This window comes from Zonotrichia leucophrys, chromosome 2 (assembly GCF_028769735.1).
Source record: "Zonotrichia leucophrys gambelii isolate GWCS_2022_RI chromosome 2, RI_Zleu_2.0, whole genome shotgun sequence".
Classification (NCBI taxonomy): Eukaryota; Metazoa; Chordata; class Aves; order Passeriformes; family Passerellidae; genus Zonotrichia; species Zonotrichia leucophrys.
The window spans coordinates 14162013-14170238 of record NC_088171.1 but is presented as its reverse complement, the minus strand read 5'-3'; positions in this window follow the sequence as shown (position 1 = coordinate 14170238).

Genomic DNA, 8226 nt, shown 5'->3' with positions numbered 1-8226 from the left:
GGGAGGACTTTTTGATTGTTATTCCCACAGATTTTGCTGTTTGCAAGAATAATTGCAGAGGGGTTTTTTTGGCTGCACTGATACAGTCCTGAGGAGTGCAAGTTGTCTCCTGCTTGGTTTTCCTTCTGTTCTTGTCACATGTAATTGCTGATCTGTACTGGTACCCTGCAGACATCAGTGTAATAGCTAAATTCAGTCTGATCTTTTTCTGAATTAAATATCACTTCAAAGAAAACTAAGGGGTCTGCTCAGCTTCTGGTTTGGATTGACTCATTTTGCCCACAGTTTTTTCCTGTTTCATCCCTTGGTATTTAGTATGTGGGTGTGTACAAGGCAAGACTGTATGGAGTGCTGAGCTGTTAAGCAGCTGACAGAAGTAACTGCCTTTTGCTTGTCAGCCTTCCTGGAGAAAATATTGTCATGTGGGGAGGGGGTCTAGTTTTTTTGGAGATTTTTGTTTAAGGCACTATGAGGCCCTTGTGGATGAGAATAACAGTGATTTCATTATTACAGCAAAAGTGTTCTAGTATTTGCTTGATTTAATAACTGAGGAAAATAATTTAGGTAAATTTTAGAGCAATTTGATAGTCTGTCATGCCAACTGGAAATGGAGGGTAGCAAGAATCAATTTATTCTTCTTTGTCTAATGATTTTTTAGTCTATTTTCCCAGGTTTCTATTTTTTCTTCCCAGGTTTCTATTTCTTTCTTCTTGCAACAGGCATGTTCAGTATGAAGCAAAAGCTGTGTATATGCACAGAGTCTGAGAGTGAGTAGGGTGTGAGCTGAGTGCTGCATGTAGACTAAGGAAAAAAACCTTCATTGTATTCTGTGTGACTTGAATGGAAAAAACAGTGAAGGAAGTGTCTTTGTTATGGTAACTGCTGAGCTTTTTCCTCTCTTTTAATAGCCTTTGTCAGTGAAATCAGGTGTGATTAATGCATCTTGTGAATGGAATTATGGCTATAAAAATGTCACAATTCAGAAATCTGGTTATCTAGCCAAGTCATTGTTTTTGTTTTGCAGCTTCAAAAATACGATTTCCAAACAACCTTGAATGAGGCTGTTAATATTCTCACTTTCATGATTCTCCCCTCCAGCCCTTTTCAATGTAGTTCTACTCACACGAGGTAAAAGCTGCTGCAGAGCTGTTTAACAAGCTCAGTCTGGACCAAGGATGTTGTTTTTTCTAAAATAGTTCTCTTAAGGATTTGTTTTCCCCTAAGCAAAGTATTTATTACATTTCTAGCTTCCATTAATTCTTACAGAACTGCAAACACATTTTTAAGTTTAATGCATACTGAGGTGTTTTGCTTGATGAAGTTGATTCTGAAGAACTAGATTCTCCAAGATCCTGGTTGTGTGAACTAAAAGCTTTCTGAAGTTTGTCAGCTGGCAAACAAACAAAAACATGCTGAAATCCTTGACAGCCCTGCATTTTTACCAACGAAGTTGTCAGTTACTTCAAAGATCCAGACATGGGCCTGGAGCTGCAGCTTTCATGACAAGTGAGTGGCCCAAATCTGTTGAGATCTTCAAAGCAGACATTGTTCTTTTTCTCTCATTTGAGGCCTGATCTAATTAGCTTTTCTGAAGTCTATCTATTGGAAATGGTCCTTAATGAAGTACAGCCACAGAAAACCAGGAAAAGTTAGGATAGATTGAACACAGAGTTTGAAAACAGTGCTGTTACAGGGTATAACACAAGCAGGTATAGTAAGTTTGGATGTGAGACTGTTTATTTTTTAATTTCTGTATTTTTTGTGCAAAAGCCCCATTGGTCTCTGTAGGGATCAGAACTCTGCAGTATTGAACACAGAATGAAAAATGTCAATATTTCAAAATCTGCTCTACTTTCTTTTGTTGTATCTTGTGTAAATTTTTACCTTCAACTCCTTCCCTCACATCAGAGACCTATTCCATACATTTTTTGTTCTTTTTCATTGATGATTTTCATTTTCCTGAAATACTAATATTGTTTCCTGTGAAGTGACAGTTGCTCATGTTTGTATCGCATTTCTTCTAGTATGTTTTGAACGTGGTGGTCTAAAGCAATTAAAATTCATAGATGTGTCAAAAATCTCTCAGAAGTTCATGAAAAGAGGTAGTTAGCAATGAAAGAATGGACTTACTACAGGAGAAGTGGGAATGTAAGATTTTTTAGATTCAAGAAAACTTTCTAGGAATTCTATTAGATTCCAGAGGATTCATTCACTGATTGCCCATGAACCATAGAAAGTGAGGTTTTGTTGCTGACAACTATTTGTATTTTTTTGGAGGATATTTGAATGTCTGTAGATTATAATATATTTGTTTAAAAGGATAATTTGTTTATAGACAAAATGTATTTTATTAAAAAGCTTGAATACCTTGCAGACCTAAGCTGTTGGGTCTGATGTTGTTTTCTGTGTTTTCAACGAGCCAGTGGTAGTTGAATAAAGGACAGTGCAATGTATCCTGATAAAATACTTGCTGGATGCTCCCACAAATTGAAACAGTTACTGACACACTTTTTTTCTTTTCCCCACACTTCAGCTAGGCAAATATGTTAAAAGTAGACTGGTTTTGAAATACACTACTTACAAGAAAAATACCCACTGCCTATACTGTTACATTATTGTAGCTCAGAGTAGAATCTGATAATTCAGGCTTAAATTTGAAATGCTGGTAATTTCTGACCTTCTGGGTAAAGTTCAAAGCAAAAGGACACGATTTTTTTCCAGCTGTTCTAGAGTGACACCTTGTGGAGTATAAATGTCTGCACTTTATTTTCAAACTGATGAAGTAGCCAGAGGATGCTCCAAAAGCAGGGAATTTCTTGTATCCTATGGGGGAAATTTGGGGTGTGGGGTGTTCTGGAGCCATTGAGGAAAGAAACCGTTTTTCCTGCTGTTCCTATGTTAATATGTATTTAGAAAGAAATTATTTTAAATTTGATAGCCTTTCAAGAGGAAAAAAAATTATATTGACAGTTTTTCAATTTATAGTCTTTCTTTCTGACCAATAGTCCCATTTAATGAAAGACAAAACGGGAGTTATTTAATTTTGATTTATAATAATAATAATAGTAATAATGATAATAAGATTTATCTAAATGCTATTGCAAATACTGCTATTGAAGCACAGCCGTTATTAGTTCTAGATCACAGAAATTGAGTACAATTAAAAACCTAAGTATCTGTGGAGAGCTAAGGATGTGAAGGGAAAATGAAATAATGTGGCTTTAATCCTGGAAAATGGAAATACCATTCTGGAAATGGAAGGGGGAGGTAAAAAGGGGGAATGCAGAACAAAAGAAAAGGTAAAGACGAAGTCATGAAGAAAAGCATTCTTCAGGATAGGTAGATTCCACTTTTCTAATAAATTGTGCAGTTCTACATTACAGCTATGACCATATAGTGTTCTGTCCCCCACAGATGCTCTGCCAGTGACCATGTGGATAGTTCATACTTGTGTTTTTCCACAGCACCTATGAAGTGGGTGAACTGAGCAGTTAACAGGATTTTTTTTGCTCTGTCCAGAGGATTAGCCAAATGCATGAGATTGTGATGTCAAGATCTAGAGCAACAAATGCATTTGGATATGGTAAGTTTATAGGCCTATTCTATGAAAAATGTGGTCTGGGAAATTTGTTATTAAGAGATTAAATTAAATATTTATGTAATTTCACAATTAAACCAATTACAAATGCCATGCAATTTTTTTCTCCAGTCCAAAATATTAACTTGGTCACAGTTAAGTTTGTCTTGTAACAGAGAGAGCCTGAAGATGGTCAGTATCCTCTTTCACTGTAATGTTTGACTGCAAAGCTTATGAAGCTGATTTGCTGTCCCAGCTGGTTCAGTGTAGCTGTTTGTGCCAGTGTTAGATCTGGTTGTGTATCTCCTCCCCAGACTAGAGCATTCCTGAGGTGACAAACATTATGCTCAAACAACATCTAATATTAGCCCATGCTGTTGGAGTAGATCAGTCAGTTTCACAAAGTCCTTCTGCTTCCAGTCTTAAACACCCTCACACCACCCCACTTTCAGGAATGAAACAAATAAATGTTACATTTCTTTAGCCAGTATTTTAGCCCTGGAAATCCTTACGTGTTCTCTTTGTTCTCTCACCTTGCCATTAGCTCGCTAAGGATCAGAAATGGATTTGCTCTCCTAACCCAGCTGCACACTTGTATGAACAGCAGAGGTCTCATTGTGCAGCTTGGAAAGGTGTGAGAGGAGAACAGAAACAACTCATGCAAGTGTGCACAGCAGCAACATGTACTCGTGCAGATGTGCACACCTGCAGGCCTCAGGTCAAGAGGCATCTCTAGAGATACATTTCCACAAGATCTCCTTTGTAAATGACTGGCAACAGAACCTCTGCTTTCTACTGCTCATTTGCCCAAAAGAGAACTTGCTCAAGTTATTAGTATTTCTGGAAGTATCACTTTTTATTGGCTCCTTTTAGTTTGTTTTTCAATTTTTTTATTTCCTCAGAGTGATGACTCTTGTAGCAGAGCCTAGCTGCCTCTGGGTAACAAAGTTCAAGTTTGAATTTTTCTCTAGCAAGATGGTCAGCTTCCACCTGTGGCAAGGGAACTTGTTAATCTTTATTAATCTTTATAATAACACACTTAACACTAAAGGAACAGCTATAGAAATGTCCAAGAGCTTTTTCAAGTGTACCAAGGAAAAATAAAGGCATATGCTCAAACTTGAAGGAAGGAAAAGCTTCTTTCAAGCAAGAAGAGGGCACTCGCACAATAAAATTATCAAAGCTCTACTCTGAAGTTTCATAACAAATTTTAGGCATTTCCTCACATACTCCTCTGCCCTCTGCAGAGGTTTTGAAAATACAAAATATAGCTGTCCAGCCAGTCTAAAGAATCTGAAAGAATCAGTTTACAGCAGATTATGTAAAAAATCTGATTCTGATGCCTGCCTCTGCTGAAATTTTAAGTAAATAAATCTAGTCCTCCTAGTGCTTTCATGGCTTCATTATGCACTGCAGAAAGACTGTATTTAGGACAAAGGAAACCAGGATTAACAATGTCCACATAAACTTAAATTTTGGTTAGGATATGGGGTAGTCTTGTCTGTCTGAATTACTCTTGGAAAAATCTTCATAAATAAAAAAAGTTAATAAAGCACAAGGATTTATGCAATTGCATGAGAAATTGTGTATAGATCAAACAGAAAATATGAGTCAATTAGTGTCACTTATGAATGGGACAATGGTTAAGTATGTAGGTCACTTTTTAGAGATTAGTTATGTGGAATCTTGGACAGATGCCCAGCAAAATGAAACACACTAAATGGAATTCCTGATATAAAATAATCCTATTAAAATATAACATTAACTTTGCAATAATGTAGAGAAGTGGTGTCAGGACAGCAGCTTTGTTTTAAAATAAAGACTTGATAAGGAAATAAGCCTGTCAAATGAATAGAATCATAAAGACAGTGGCTAAATAGATGTTAAATGTGGTTAAAGATTTTATTCCTAATGAATTCTTCTACTTTGATTCTTTAGCAACATAAAGTAGGATGAAAGGTGTTAAAAAACACAGGGAATGTAGCTGATATGCCATCAGGTATGCACTTTGGGCCAGATCAGCAGGTTTTGTTTGCTCAAGTCAGTCAATAATTGTAGCAGAAAGCATAGCTAGACCTTGTAGCATATAAGCTGCAAAAAAACCCCAACAAACCAACCCAGCAGAAAACAGGCAAAATGAAGGAATATACTGCAACAAGGGGGCTGGAAAAAATAGTTGTGTTAATGTCTTAGCTCACTACTCAGTAGCAGTGGTACAAAATGAGTCTGGAGTGCTGCAGCTGGTTCTCCTTCCATGTTCCTGAAGCTGAGTATGTCCAGTGATGAGAGAAGCAGACCTGCCTGAAGGGCAGAGCTGGTGCCCAGCCAGAACTTGGCCTGCAGATTTACCTGTGCCTCATCACTGCAGAAGTGCTACAGGGTGAAAACCTTGAAGAGCATCCCCACATTGATGGTACCCAGGAGAACTGCAATGGCATTTGTGAACCTGCTATGGGAAACAGCCTCATCTTAAGGTCCAGATACTGAATGGTCCAGTAAATTGTTGCTTGTCTAAACTTCAGATATCTGGTCCCACATCTGGTAATTGGATCCCTCACTGTGTACAAGCTCTCTACATAATACATGACTGCTTACATTAAAGTTCAGAGAAGTTCATGGGAGTAGGTATAGAAAGTCCATCTCCTTTCTTCTGATTCCTGGATAAATTAACTCTCAATTGCTTGAAGTGATACTTGTCTTACCTAACAATGATAATCTAAACTCTAGGTATTTCTTCACAGACTAGTTCTGTATTTGAGTGGGAGGCAGGCAGTGTTTCCATAGTGCACTCCATAACTCTGAGGGTGGAATTATTTGCTCTTGCTGAAGTCCCTTTCCTTCCACTAAACAAACAAACAGTTCAGAGGGGAGCTAGGAACAGACAGCTGGTTTTTTTTTGATTGCAGTTAAGCAAGATACACCCAACCCCAATGGCAACAAATTCCTCATCCTTCCCAAGAAAGATTAACTTTTATCTTGAGGAAAATTCCTCAGATAAGCAACTGTGGTAAGGAAGGGGAGATGGTATTATCAGAATAATGGTGTACAGACAGCAGACCCTGACCAGCATGGTAGCTGAAGACTTCCCAAGAGAGGTGAGATTGGAAGTTCTTTGGCAAAGGAGGAATTTGATACATTCTACGTATCTGGGACAGTGATCCTGACTCTGTGCCATAGAAGATATACCATGAACATCCCAGGCATGGCTTATGTAATTTTAAAGGGTAGTAATAGTTTTGTTGGCTTCATCTGTCAGCTTGATCTGAAAGTATGAAGTAGGTTTTGCAACTTTGAAGCTAACTGAAAACCCTAATGGTATTTGGTTGTGTTAGACATTCAGGATAGGCTGAGTGTAAGCAGCAGCTCTGTGAGCACTGAAAAAATTGTAGCCATGTCAGGAGCTCTTAAGACCAATATATCCAAGTTCATTCACATCCCATTTTAAACAGCAAAACCTTGGCTTTGGCAAAAACTGGCCTTATTGCACTATGCTTAGTCAAATATCATGTTCTCCTTAATATATCTGTTTTGGTGAATTTGGATATAATTAAGCTTGAAGGACAGAGATATCAATGACCATTAAATACTAGATAAGGATTATTTTGTTCTCTTTACTCTTCCTTATCAGCTAGCATTAAGTAAAAACTTATTTCTGAATAGTTCCTAACCTTTTGAATGTATTGTAGAAATATTTTATGGATATTTACAGAGCTGAACAATTGCATAAGAATTCAAGAAGGGCTTAAGCTAATATGTGCCTCTGCAACTCTTGGGAATGAGTCAGCTATTCATTTGGAATTGAAAATACACAATCCCAGGAGGATATTATAAAATGTTGTGGAGCTATTTTGTTAAAATTTGTTAGATTTTTGTCAATAGTTGATTTTCAGCATTGTTATGTAAATGAGAATTCACTGTTACCTGTGAAACAGTCTCAGATTAAAAACCCAAAATTCTTCACAAGTTTTGGTTTTTTCTTTTTCTTTGTTAGGGAGCTTTAAATTTGAATATTGTATAAATTGTATATTCAATAGAGTTCCCTGACCCAAATTTCTAGTCTAACCTAGATAGTTATTTAGTTTATGTGGGTTCCCGATGTCAACTTCAAAAGTTATGTTATTCAGATGAACAACATAAATTAATAATCAGTGCATATCTGAAAATCTTTGAAGATATTTTTGTCTTCATTTGCAGTACCATGTGCCACTGATGCTGACAGCTTTAGGACATGTGTGATTAGTTCTCTCTGCAGACAGAAACCTATTTTTTGTCCTGTATTTATGCTTTCAGTCTTACCAGTACCTCACCAAAAAATCCTGATTTACAGAGTTGTTATGGATGTTGCTTCTCTAGTTCTCTATGCCTGACCCATTCCATCCCATCTGGAAACCAGTGGTTGCCTTAAGCTCTTGCAGTTTCTGTGCACCTCACCATTCTCTTTGTGTAAATTGATTTGCATTAGGAAGTAGGATAGCAAAGCTTTTAATTTTAATTCAACAGATCAGCTTGTTGAAATAGGACTGTTAAAATAGTTATATCTAAAAATATGTGGGTTTTTTGGTCCATATAGTTAAATTGCATATATGATAGGGTGCAGTAACTATAGACTTCAGGATACTCAGATCAATGGTGACAATAACATCGGCATA